Source organism: Watersipora subatra, chromosome 11, assembly GCF_963576615.1.
Source record: "Watersipora subatra chromosome 11, tzWatSuba1.1, whole genome shotgun sequence".
NCBI classification, from domain to species: Eukaryota; Metazoa; Bryozoa; class Gymnolaemata; order Cheilostomatida; family Watersiporidae; genus Watersipora; species Watersipora subatra.
In genome coordinates, this window is record NC_088718.1 from 34,060,655 (window position 1) to 34,075,004 (window position 14,350).

The window sequence follows — 14,350 nt, forward strand, 5'->3', positions numbered from 1 at the left end:
GAGGAGTCTACAAATGCTATAATATAGTTATTTTGATTATACTTCAACATTAGTCGTATTGGATGATGTAGCAATGGAAATGTGAGTGAAGCCAAGATTAATTAGTATAATCAGCTTGCATTCAGCTCTGTATTTGGCCAGATCATCAAGCCAGTCCATAAAACAATGTTACCTAATCAACCTCAGAGCTAACCTTTAGAGCTAATTGTGGTGTACCAATTCATTGCCTATAGTTGCTGGGACAGGCACAAATTTCTGTCTGTTACTCCCTTTATTCTTAGCCCTGCCTAATTTAGGTGCAGGTGACCAATGGACTGAGAAATATGGGTCGGAGTGGTCAAGTTTCAGCTGATTGCCGGGTTTATCCTGTGGGCCTATAAATACACCTATTTATGAAGCAAGACTAACACTAATCGTCACAGTATTTTTAGATGTGACAGAGATGTTAATTACGGCTGCTGCAGTCAAAGCAAGGCCAATGTTATTACAGCTGCTTATCTAGTATTTTGCAATATTATCACATACTCGTTATATACGCATTATGTGGCTCTCAGCCTGAAGGGCCAGGTTTGTAAGGCAGAGCTAGTTAAAGAGTGGTAGAACACACATGTGAATAATAAAGCCTGCTCTGTAACACTTACTAGAACCAACATGTACATTCAAACATAAAACATTAAAAATACCTATTTTTGTTACGGTATATGCATGCATGCTATATGCTGACCTTAGAGCAAATCAGATGATGCAGTTTACAGAAAGCTGTTTGGAAAATAGAACTGTCTGGGCCCTAGCTTGTATATTATTTATGTTAGCCGTTTGGCCTTGCTGTTAGAATTTTTAAGATAACACAATGGCAGTTTGAACAAGCTAGAATAAATAAATGCAGGGTTAAATCCAGATATATATATACACGAATCTCAATGTTTGTCTGTCTGTCATTCATTCACCAAATTATAGCGATAAAGCCTTAGCAATGAGAAAATCGCCTTGCAGTATATTGGACTCATGACATTCAGACCGCAAGTCTACTAACAAGAGTGACCAACCACAAGGCTAAGCCATTCTTATCACTCCCATCACTCTTACCATATACAGTAAACGCTCCTATAACGTAGGCCTATACCTCTTAGAACTAAAGTCTAGACGACATACATTTCTGTAAAGTTTTTGCTTCCGACTACCAAAAAAATTCCATATTACATGCTAAGTCGAGTAAGTTCTCAACTTTGATTTAAACGTTAGTTTATATTGATTGCTTTACATGTAAGAGAGAAGACTATGTGAATATAGCATTATACATATTATGTATATAATTTTTGTAGCAATCTAGTTGGTTGTGACAGATTGCCAGATGTACCGACAAAACAGAGAATAGGGTAATTGTGCAATGTTCATAAATATAAAGGCGATTGATTGGCGCAGGTGTTACAGCGTAAGTCCACCAATGTGAATGTAACGAGTGGGAGTATCATCACTAGTTCTATTTTTTCCTAACCTTGACCTCTGAATACAGATAGGTGATGAGCAGGCAGAACAGCTTTTGTAAAATATTTTGTTGTTTTGTTTCCTTGTAGACATAAAATATTTCTTATTAGTTTTCCTTTGCAGATTATACATTGCTGTTTAGAAAAATTAGTAAATCGTTGTAAATGAATGTCAAAGATGTACGCTCCCCAAGTTATTGTGGAAGTACTGAAAAATGGTAAAAAACAAATGAGGTTGATCAAAAACAGAGAAAAGTTGTCAATGCACCCTAATATTACTGCAGTTACAGTACACCCCACATATTTAAAAAAAATTACGTCAAGTTTTTCCTCTTTGTATGCCCGAAAGGTCAGTTTGGAAAGGTCTTTGAATGGGTTGTGCAATTCACATGTATTTTACTGTTCTTATATTGTACAATCAATATATTGTAAACTTCACTAGAAAATATTATTTATGCTGCAGGAGCTCGTAATGTAGGCCTACTGTATATTCTTTCAACGATTGGAAAAGCCAAAGTTGCACTTCCTATAGGTAGCTAATTGATATTACCTTTGGTGTTTTGTTTTTTTTAAATCTAATTTTTACCATTATACATTTTTAGTTGGTAGTTTTCAATGGATTTCAATTTTCAATTTTCAATTTCAATTTCAAAGGTCCTGGTACACTCATGTTTCTGGTTTTCCTAAGATTCGATCACTAAATATACATATGACTAACAATATACAGTGTTGTATACGCTTTCACTGCCGTATGCTCAGTTATGTGAAATATATGGTCGACTGCGCATTTTCGCGAACTTCCCAGTAATTGCGTAGTAGCCTGATTTTATTATCCGTTGACAACATAACCAGTGATATTTAGGACTTTTATGGTATTGACAATGTTGTCCAAAATTTGTTGTATAAAATTAGCATTGAATCACAAGATAATTTTAAATTTTTGTTTGGAAATTTCCAACCGAAAAAACCAACATTATTGTGTAAGTTTTATGTAAGAACCTTCCGAGATACATGTGAATTGGATTACCTATCATAAGCAGAGTAGGATTAAGTCTGTCATTAAATATGTCACTAATATTAGTTTTAGCACTGGCTCACATTCAATCATCTGTTAAAGTATTCATGATGTTTTTCGTCATTAGTTAGTCTTGCCTAAGGTATGTTATGGTATGCTATTATAAAGCAATTATGCTGTGGTTTTTGTATCTGTTTTTGTCGTTGATGAGTTATGCTAGTAGCATTGTTTTGCTGGAGTCAGTGAGCTACGTATGCTTTAACAGTAAAGGAGAGTATCACAACAGAGCTGAAGATGAGAGGCATTTAGTGAATTTTAGTAGACCAAGATACATAACTTACATTAGACAACAGATAATTACTTATGTTGATGATATTATAGCTAATTCAGATTTACTTTTTTTTCATTAAACCGACAAAAAATAGCAGCACTGACTCTGATGGTAGTGAAAGTAATATTTTTGTAAGAGTAAGAAATATTGAGGAGGATTGTTTTAGCTTTGTAGTGATTGTACTTTACATCACTTTATCAATGCACAAAAAAGTTATAAAAACAAACTGAAATATTGTTTCCAAGTCTATTTATAAAAGCCTTTTATGAAATTTTTTTATATCAAATATTCCAGATTTATAGGCTCATAAAATTATTGTTATGAAAATGAAATACAGATCAACAACAAACCTAGGGCTCAGCAAACGTTCAGAGTATGACATAGCAGAACGGTAGAACCTCAGCACATTTGCTATTACGCAATCTAGACAGAAACCGGTAGCCACTCCCAAATTGATTCATTATACCAACTACCTAACTGTATATGTAGAAGTGAAAGCATTAGCTCTGGCTACTATGCTTTTGAAATGCACAAAATGCCATTTATTTGCGTTGCAATTAAGTAGCTTGGCTATCTATCACAAACAACTCAAGAAAACATGTTTTTCAACTCCTAATGAAATTTTTGCCATAAAATTTGGCCAATATCTTATAATTGAGTTATATAACATCTATTATAGATGTTATATAACCCAAAAATAAGATATTGGCCACATTTTCTGGTACAATAATAATAATACATTAGTTACTTATTTGGCTTCAGCTGTTAGCCAAACCTAAAAAAACAGCAACCTATATGGGCTAGGGGCGCTTATCGGATCCAATCATTAGTATTTACAAGTTTGGATTAAACCAAACAATGTTCTTCTGTTTTTTAGATGTGAGCTGTCATCACAAACTTGGAGAATGATTAAGCTAGGCTCATTTTTAACTTCCCAACCTTTCATAAGTTTCATTATCTTTTTAGACAGCCGTTGCCTGTTCAATTAGAATTCCTGGCATTCAAACTGTGGTTCATTGTTCAATTCTCAAATAAGCTCCTATGGATGGCCAGATCTACATCAACCCCTGAAATGTTCTGTTAGCCAATGTTCTCCGCTAATAACTGTTACTTGTTATTGCTATAATAGTTCAAACAGATTGTGTTGGCACAAGATTGTCCTATCATACGGTAGTTTTCAATTATTATCATGTATGTTTTAATAGGAGTTGCATAATTTCCAATTAGGGATTTTAAATGTTTTTCAATTTGATGAATCCAAACATCTATGTTTAGAATGATTGTGATAAGAAATAATCACTCCAGAGCAACGAGCTATGGGGATCAGTGAATGTCCAATTTGGCGCAGCAGACCCTCAATGCGAGAGTAATTACGTAATACCTATGGAGTGTCTCCAGCTGGACAAAGGATGAGAGAAATTAACAGCAAATGACGCAGCAAAAGTGTAGCAGTGCCCGGCTTTGATAGAGACACACTAATTAAGGCAATGACATTTCACTGTCACTCTGAACTTTGACGTTCTTACTTACTCCAATGCTTTTAGTAAAAGGCTTTCAATAAATTTTAAAGATGTTGTATTTACTCATATATCATATATATTAAACTGAAAAAGAAAAGATTTAACAAAAGTTTTTACTGCTGCCTAATGTAGCAGTGTTTTTAAACTACTGTCATTGACAATCAGTTAGCCATGATGGATTAAGCATGTCGATAGCTTGTGAACTGTATACTGTTTTAAAGCATTGCAGAAAGCCCTGCAGTCTTAAAATAAATTTCATAGACATACCAGATAGGTGAGCCTTCCAGAAAGCATTTAAAAAGCATTAAAAGACACCTATATGCTTCAAATATATTTTTTTCTAAAGCATTTTATGCACTATGCATATATTGTTTTTTAAATTTGTGCTCAAATTCATCCCCGCTTTCATCATTGCCTTTTGAACTAATGATTTGGCAAGTCTCTTGCAGTTGTTGTTTTAAAAATATAATGATATATTGTATATATATATATATATATTATTGTGCACGTGGTAGCGTATAAATTAAAACCATCAAAAATTTACAAATCCTGTAGTGAAGTTTATCTTATCTTGAAATTATCAGTGTGGCACTCCTTTGTCTGCGCATGCTAAGATGAGGCCGGGTTCAGACCTGGGGACAGCTGCGTAATCTCGACTCATTATGTATCCAACAGCTGGAAAGCAAACAAATTGTGTAGCTGCGTATGGGCATCAAATTAATTTAATTGCGCAAATGACGACATTTCTTTCTGTAGGACATAATAGTCGCGCACTCTGAGCTTGTAGTCCATGAGCGATCGCTTGCATAACAGGTACTCTGTCACGCGTGTCTTAGATGCCATATTGGTTTGAACCAGGCCTAAGTAAGGCTGTAAATCTACCTCATTCCATCTCGTTACAGTCAGGCTTTTAGCTTTAGTTTCTGATTTAGACAAACAAGGATAGGCTAAAACTCTATTTAAGAAATAGGACAGATAGTGGAGGTAGCAGGTATGTGTGCTTATGCTTTAGCTCTGGCTTACCATGTACCTTGGGGATTACATTGAACTAAAGAGTTTGTGGTTTTCACTCATCCAAAGTAACAAAAAATTAGGACTTTTATTAGAAGCCTGAATGATTGTAGCCTAACATTTATTTCATGTTCATGTTTTTAACGCAGTCATTCTGACTTTATATATGTGTTAGTCGTATAACAACTGAAAAGCAGAAAATCAAAGAAGAGAAAGGCTGTTATGAATGCTTAGATATAAAGTTATAGGGAGCAAAAAATATGCAGGTACAAAAACTCACCTGACCGCGCAGGCCAAGACAACATATGTAGTTTTAAAAGCTGAAGATAACTGTAGAAATGTCAAGTGATTTGCAAGAATTGAGAGTTGCTATCCTTGGTAATGTTTCCGTAGATATGGATTACAGAAAAATGTTGTCTTGCTAACTGGTTGCTAGATGCATGCTTTACATTAAAGCTTCAAGGTCGTGAATGATAAGTTTTTCAACTTTTTAAAGATTTCAAGGGATTCAAAAATGTACAGCAACTGTTTCAATAATATGGTTTACAGAAGGATGTTTAAGAACTGAATAGTGAAATGGTATATACAGTCAAACATGGATAACTCGAACTTCAAGGGACCGAGCAAAAGTGTTCGAATTATCAGAGCATTCAAGTTATCAGAGCACTGTCACAAGTCCATATATTTACTTATTTATTAGTAGATACATGTACATATACAAACTATAATATAAATCAAAAGCACAAATGGTTTGTTTCAAATTATATGCTTCTAATGTAAAGTTTAAAACGTTTTCATGAAAAAGTATAGAGATTTTTCTATCACTTGAGATTGGTTTGTTGTTTGAGGTGATGTTATTGCCAGGACGTTTTTCAGATTGACATTGGCAAAACTTGATCGTTGTTGAAATGCTCAAAAGAAAAGACATTTTTTTCTTTTGGGGTTTTACCCACGATCAATTTTGCCGTTTTTTCTTGAAGTTTATGCAGATTACCTTACTTTACCTGGGATTCGTTAAGAGCAACACTCCGAGGCAGTTCAATTAGAAGTTTTACGAGGTTTTACGGTACATTCTATATCACTCACGCTTTTTTAATAGATACTTATTGAATGTACACACGTATTCTGTGTTTAGGTCAAACGATGAATAGTTTTTTGTAGCTCAGACAACGTATACGTTTAATTACAACATTTTTAAGACGTTTTAAACATTCAACATTCCGACGTTGATTCAACACGGAATCAACGTCGGAAAACTATTCATCACGGGCTAGCCGAGTCACGCACTCAAGGATTTTCGCCACGCACATACAAAACAACATGCGATTTTTGTTTTGTATGTGCGTGGCAAAAATTCTTGCGTGCGTGACCCGGCTAGCCCGTGCTATTCATCGTATCGCAGTATAAATCAAATTTCACCAAACTTTTAGAAAAGTCGTTGACAAAAATATTTTGTCGATGGTGGTAATAACGACGCTTATGAATTACGAAAAGATGAAGTTTACCTCTATGGCTTTGAATAGGCCGTTTCGGTAGCTGTTGGGCAAAAAAAAAGTTCGAATGAACAGTGTTGAGTTCGAGTTATCTTTAGCAATTTATCATTACGTGGGAACGGACCAAAGAAACTGTTCGAATTAACCATGTTTTCGAGCTATCCGTGGCCGAGTTATCCATGTTTGACTGTAATTTATATTGTAATATTCATACAAAAATTATTTCCGTACCATATGCTTATCAAAGCTTCCATTGCAAGGCAAAAGTTAGCAGTAGTTCATTTTTCAGTATAGAAATTTAGGACGAAAAATGGATGTAAAATGAGCAACATTGTATAATGCTAGAACTACATGTAGCATCAGCTTTGCTAACAAGGCTTTGTGAAGGATATTAGATACGCATGACATGAGAAAAATCTTTTACCATGGATGTTTATATTATTGAATGATATTATTAATATTCCCAGTTGCAGATATTACTTAAGAGAAAATGACTATTTTGCCATAAGCTTAGCTTTTGAACATTTTTTTGATTGGCTAATCAACCATGATACAGATACATGCAAAATAATTAAGCTCTCTGTATACACATTAATATGCTAGTTAGCAACAAATTTGTGTGTAGCATTAACAAAATCAATGACTAAAATTTGCTTTATAGTTTTCCAGTGTGCTGCAGGACCCTTTTTGTCTCTTGTGAGCTTTAGCTTTCAGAGCCAGACATTACCCAGTTCAAGAACTGAAGGTCATAATCTAGTAGCTAGCATTATTTAACCATCCATTTGTATATAGCTGAGGGTATGGCATTATGTAATAGCATGGCTGGGGGTTGTTTAGTTCAGGCTAATCCCATTGGCCACTGTCAACACCTCGCTGGCACTTGTTACATGCATTACTCATGCTTCTTTGTCTAATGGTGCGTGTACACTGGCCGATTTTGTCACACATTTTGTCGAGCACAGACCAATTTGATGAGTCGGTGTCGGCATCGGTAGGTGTGAGCAGAGAGATCGGTGTTGGTGCTGATTTGAAAGTCGGTGTCCGGTGAATCCCAGCAGCTCATCAGCCAATCATAAGCTAGGAGCCTCTGATTAAATGAGCCTAAGCTTTAATGGCAGTTCTAAGTTTATGAAACGAAAGGGCTAGGTTTAATGAGAGGCTAGGAGACTGTCATTAAACTTTCCCTAGTGCTCTTTCTGATAGTGAGCTTTTATTTAAATTTATTAAAAGTGAATAGCCAGTTGTATGACTACTACTAGTACTACTACTAGTTCAACTACATGTACTACTTTAAAGGAATTTGCCGGCCCTTACTTGGCACGATCTAAATTATTTCATACAGAAATAAATTGAGTGTGATTTTATTCAAGGTTTTATTAGCGAAGGAAATTTACTAGCCGAGGAGCGTACGGCCATTCGCTCTGTCTACTAAGTGAGCGTTGCGCCCTTATATACAATAAAATTTCCCGTTCCGGCTAACGGAACCGAGTAGGAACACCAGGTAACAATGTTTAAATGGCCAATAATTAGGCCCGCTAGTGCGTTGATATGACAACATAAACGACGACAATTGATAGCCTAACGAGTAACAAGGCTATAATAAAAAGGAAAACACATATAATAAAATATTTATAGACATAAAATATATACAAACATATAATTACATATAATACAGACTGTCAGAGCTCCCGCAGCTGATCCTGCCATCAACAAAATCTAATCGTCATCGGAAGATTCCATTCGGCATTCAGTAGTTGCTTCTAGCGGTAGTAGTAGGAGCAGTAGTAATAGTGTAGTACTAGTATATAATTTTTCACATCAAACGCGTTGATTTTTATGTGTACTCGTCTTTGCGTGGTTGGGTGAAGGTCAGAACGGCGAAGCGCTGTGATTGGCTGTTGGTACCGAAAAAAATAGTTCGATCGTTGCAATGTGAAGGGGAGTCGGTGTCGGCACCCATACGTGAAATGTCTGAGGTACCGGTCTGAGTCGGAGTATTGGCACCTAATCGGAGTTGGTCCTGGCCAGTGTAAACACACCATAACTTGTGATGTACTGTCTAACTGGTCTTGGTCAACATGAATGCATGCTCACCATCAATTGTCTTTTTTTCTGTAGATTCTGCAATCGTGTTTCGTAATGATGCTATGATGCCTGACTTGCTTTTGGTTGCAGGTATGTACTGACAAGATAAAACAGTGAGACTCTTTTTTCAATTTTATTTTCAGGGTTTAATTATATGGTCTATAATTTTGATAACAACTGTGACTTAGTCTTTAGCTGAACGCCCTCTTTTCTTGTTATTTTGTTACTGTTACTCATGCCAACAAGAAATTTAAAAATCATATTGTTTTAACTAATTATATTAGGAAAGGGTGGAGTACTATTTAAGATAGCGTTTTTCTGTAGACCCACATTACAAAAATCATAATTAGCAATCAATATAGCTCTGGTCATGACATTAAAATTAACATTTTTGTGGTTTAGTGTCATGCTTAGCCTCTGAACATTGATTTCAATGTTTTCCAATGTTTCTAACTTGAAAGTTTTGAACTCTCGAGATTACACCATACTGACCCTCTTATAAAGCTTAACCCTGTCTATAACAAATATGATTTCATCTAGTTCTTAATAGCCTAGCCGAATAACCTTACCCACACTGTGTAGTACTGTCCTGATTGTATTGTGGCTGATTTTTGTTAGTACAAATTAGGGTTTGGCACTAGCAGTGAAACTCACTGAAAATTCATGGGGTTATCTTCTCTCAAATCTTGTAATTAGAAAGTTTGAGTATTTCTATCTTGTTGGCTAGAATTTAGACTGCTGCGTGTGAGATTTGGTGCTTGAATTATTTGAACAGAATGGATTAATGTTGGGTTTACTGGGACTGAAAGATGTGTGATATTCAACAACCAGGCTTGCTACGAACTAATGCAACTATGAAAATAATTATAATTGTATTTCAATATCATGATGACTAAGCTGGTGTCTTGTAATAATTTAGGTTGTACACATAAAACACCATAGATATAGCATGTTTCAGTCAGTTCTACTAGTACAATTAAATATGACATGGAGTCGTGTAGTGTTTTTATAATTTTAGTCTCCATTCTTCTTATTTGAGATTCTGACGCTTGTCGCCAATGTTTTTTGTAGTTCTACCTGCAAAATGATAAAAAGTTATTTTCACCTGTAAAATTACAATTTAAGTATATATATTGAACAATACTTAAACTGTTCTATGTACTCGAAGAAGAGATAGAGATAAGGTTTGAGTGATCAAAAAAGATATATGTGCATGCAGGGACAAGAACACTCCAGATAACCTAATCGCAAACCAAGAAAACCTCTGTAGTCATAAAAGCCGAAGAAACTGTAGAAATGTCAAGCGATTGGCAGTAGTCGAGAGTTGCTATAATTCATAATGCTTTGGTAGATATGAATTACTAAATAATTTTTCAGCAAGCTTAGCTTTTGAACCATGATACAGATACATGCAAAATAATTAAGCTCTATGTATACACATTAATATGCTAGTTAGCAACAAATTTGTGTGCAGCATTAGCAAAATCAATGACTAAATTTGCTTGATAGTTCTCCAATGTGCTGTGGGACACCTTTTGTATCTTGCAAGCTTTAGCTTTCAGAGCCAGACATTACCCAGTTCAAGAACTGAAGGTCATAATCTAGTAGCTAGCATTATTTAAACATCCATTTGTGTATAGCTGAGTGTATGGCATTATGTAATAGCGTGGCTGGTGATTGTTTAGTTCAGAGAAATGGCTAATCCCATCAGCCACTGTCAACACCTCGCTGGCACTTGTTTACATGCGTTACTCGTGTGTCTTTGTCTAACTTGTGATGTACTGACTAACTTATCTTGGTCAACATGAATGCATGCTCACCATCAATTGTCTTTTTTTTCTGTAGATTCTGCAATCGTGTTTCGTAATGATGCTATGATGCCTGACTTGCTTTTGGTTGCAGGTATGTACTGACAAGATAAAACAGTGAGACTTTTTTCAATTTTATTTTCAGGGTTTAATTATATGGTCTACAATTTTGATAACAACTGTGACTTAGTCTTTAGCTGAACGCCCTCTTTTCTTGTTATTTTGTTACTGTTACTCATGCCAACAAGAAATTTAAAAATCATATTGTTTTAACTAATTATAATAGGAAAGGGTGGAGTACTATTTAAGATAGCGTTTTTCTGTAGACCCACATAACAAAAATCATAATTAGCAATCAATATAGCTTTGGTCATGACATTAAAATGAAAATTTTTGTGGTTTAGTGTCATGCTTAGCCTCTGAATATTGATTTCAATGTTTTCAAATGTTTCCAACTTGAAAGTTTTGAACTCTTGAGATTACACCATACTGACCCTCTTATAAAGCTAAACCCTGCATATAACAATTATGATTTCATCTAGTTTTTAATAGCCTAGCCGACTAACCTTACCCACACTGTGTATTACTGTTCTCATGGTATTTTGGTTGACTTTTGTTAGTAAAAAGTAGTATTATACTCACTGGAAATTCGGGAATTATCTTCTCTCAAATCTTGATATTTAAAAGTTTGAGTATTTTTATCTTGTTGGCTAGAATTTTGACTGCTGAGTTTGAGATTTGGCACAAGAACTCTTTGAGCAGAATGTATAAGTGCTGGGTTTACTCCACTTGAAAGATGTGCAATATTCAGCAACTATGCTTGCTATGGACTAATGCAACTCGGGAAATAATTATAGTTGCATTTAAATATCACGCTGACTATGCTGGTGTCATGTATTAAGTTAGGTTTTACACAAAAAAACACCGGAGATGTAGCATGTTTCAGTCAGTTTAACTTGTTCAATTAAAATGACATAGAATGGTGTAGTGTTTTTATAATTTTAGTCTCCAATCTTCTGATTTGAGATTATCACGCTTGTTGTCAATGTTTTTGTAGTTGTACCTGCAAAACAAAAGAAAATTATTTTTCATTTGTTTTTACAATTTAGGTATAAGGAACAATACTAACCAAAACAGTAAATAATGCAGTATCTCATCAATGTTAGCCCTCTGAACCCTCACAGCTGGTATTACGGAATTGCGTAGGCTGTGGCAGAAACCTTAATGGCGGAATACAGGCTTCCATATGGTTCTGTTTACAAAATATGTTTTTAAGCAACAGCAAAAACTAATAAAATTAATTTTTTCGCAGGATGTTAGATTCTGAATTTCACTTCCATTTGTAACATTTTTCACTTATCTTTATCTACTTCTTTCATTATAATAACACATTTTATTAGAATGATATCGCGAAACAATCAATATGACTCATTCGTTGGTAGGTCATAAATGACTGTGATACAAATGTGGAATTTTATGATAATAAATATAAATTTCCAGTATATTTTGAGTCATGAAAGGATGATGAGTGTGCTATGGATGAATATTATCTGTAAATGTTTAATGAGTGTTTAAAATCGTGCGAACTTTTATAGTTTTAGCCCGAATAATGGTGACATACTGTTTTTTTCTGTTTGATGACATCTGCTGTAGGTTGTCCGACGTTTTGTACTGCTGTTTCACCAAATATCATTGCATTGTTAGCACGTTTAGCTATATTTGGTAAAAAATTAATAACTTCGGATTGCTGGACATATTGTCTAGGTTTACTGACACGCATTGATTAGATCGAGCAAGGATCAACGGGTTAAAACTCGGTTTTGTATCATGGATTTTTACAAGTTTGTATTTATATTTAAAGAATAGAGAAAGCATAATATTATTATGCTTTATTAGTTATCTTGAGGTGTTGACTGATGTTCTAAAAAAAGAATCAATGAGATTGACCCCCTAGAAGCTGAGATATAGGCAGCCAAACACAGGTCTACCTAATAAAGAATCAGAGGAAAACCCTTCGAAAATCCCGAAAACTATGACGTATAAAATCGACTTAATGGTCATGTGCCGGAGTTGCGCACCCTTACCGCCGTTACTTATAATGATTGTTTTGGCTACGAGATGTGAAACGCTTCTCGCGATAGTAAATAATTTACATACTAGCTCTGGTTTCTCAGGAAAATCATCCAAACATTGTGTGGTAAAGGCATTTGCCCACAACCCCTCGCCATGATTTTTTAAAGCAGAAGAGCAGATTTTGACTATTGTGCTTCAAATTTTAACTCGATCTCCACGGATTTGCTCCGAAGATCATCTGTTCAACGAACGGCGCGTGTATAGTCTATATGCGATATCCGCGATTGCAGTTTGTTTAGAATACGAAATAGGAATGGGACTTTTTGTTCCTTCATCATTTTTCTACTGTGTATCTACTGCAGCATTCAGTTGATTTTCATGATTATCGTCACTATTAACAGACTGGAAGTTCACTACAGCCATAATCTTAAAAAGACTAACTTGACCGTGCTGCTCTTGCTATAAGAAAAGAAAACGATAACTTTTGCTTTGATTTTTCTATTGATCTATTATCTTATCTATGATTATTTTTTATGATTTATATAATATTCATAATGCATATTATACAAAATAATAATATAACTGCATATAAAATAAATGATGTAACTAATATAATTTGTAGAAAATTCCAAATGATAACCGAGATTGATGATTGATTTAATTGATTCTATTTATTAGCTTTAGTTAAAAAATCTGAACAACGCTAAAGATGAGTCTGAATAGGGAAGCTAAGTAGGAGAACAACAAAACTGAGCTGAACTAGCAAGATAGCGAAATGTTGCGAAATAATAGATGCGTGTAATTATTTTATGCTAAAACTAATCTACACGTCAGAGGGACTGGTTCGGAATTCCAGGAGCGATGATTGTTAGGACCAATTTGATTCTTCTATACTTCCAGGGATTAAACCAATTAAAACGCCGTGATTGTTATAGGAGAGCGCATTAGTTGGCTTAATTGACCAATGACACACAAGTCGATTTCATACGTCATATATTGATGATTACCAAAACACTTTTTTTTTTGGTAGACCTGTGTTTGGCTGGCTATATCTCAGCTTCTGGTTGGTCAATCTCCTTGATTCTTTTTTTAGAACATCAGTCAACACCTCAAGATGAATAATAAAGCATAATAATATTATGCTTTCTCTATTCTTTAACAACTATGATATTATCTTACATGTATTTACATAGCATTGTCTAATTTATTTGAAAATTAGAGCTTTAACTAGCAAATGTGGTTGCTGTCTAATGACACAGGCTTGGGTAATATTTCATACCAAGGGTTAGCACAAAGCCATTTGCATAGCTATTCATCCATAACATCTCGTGTATTGCTTTTCGTTTGACCAGCACTTTATGTATTTCTATATCAAATTCATTGACATACAAACTGGTGGTGACTCACGGTTCTTTCATCTATATAGGCCTGGGCGGTCATCAAGGTCCTCTTCCTTGCATTGTCTTCCGGAAGATTTTGGCGATGAGTAGATCATAAATGTCAGTTGAACGCTTCTTCCCTGTCATTAGA

General features: G+C 34.9%; 1 protein-coding gene and 1 long non-coding RNA gene across 2 annotated transcripts in view; both read left to right on the forward strand.

Moving 5' to 3' along the window:
* LOC137408147 (uncharacterized) overlaps positions 1–14,350 on the forward strand; it is a 59,773-nt gene that overhangs the window by 24,085 nt on the left and 21,338 nt on the right. The window lies entirely within an intron of this gene.
* On the forward strand, positions 5,204–14,346 carry LOC137408149 (uncharacterized). The gene is made up of 4 exons (XR_010980041.1): positions 5,204–5,341; positions 8,973–9,029; positions 10,785–10,841; positions 14,247–14,346. It is a non-coding gene; the product is annotated as an uncharacterized lncRNA (long non-coding RNA).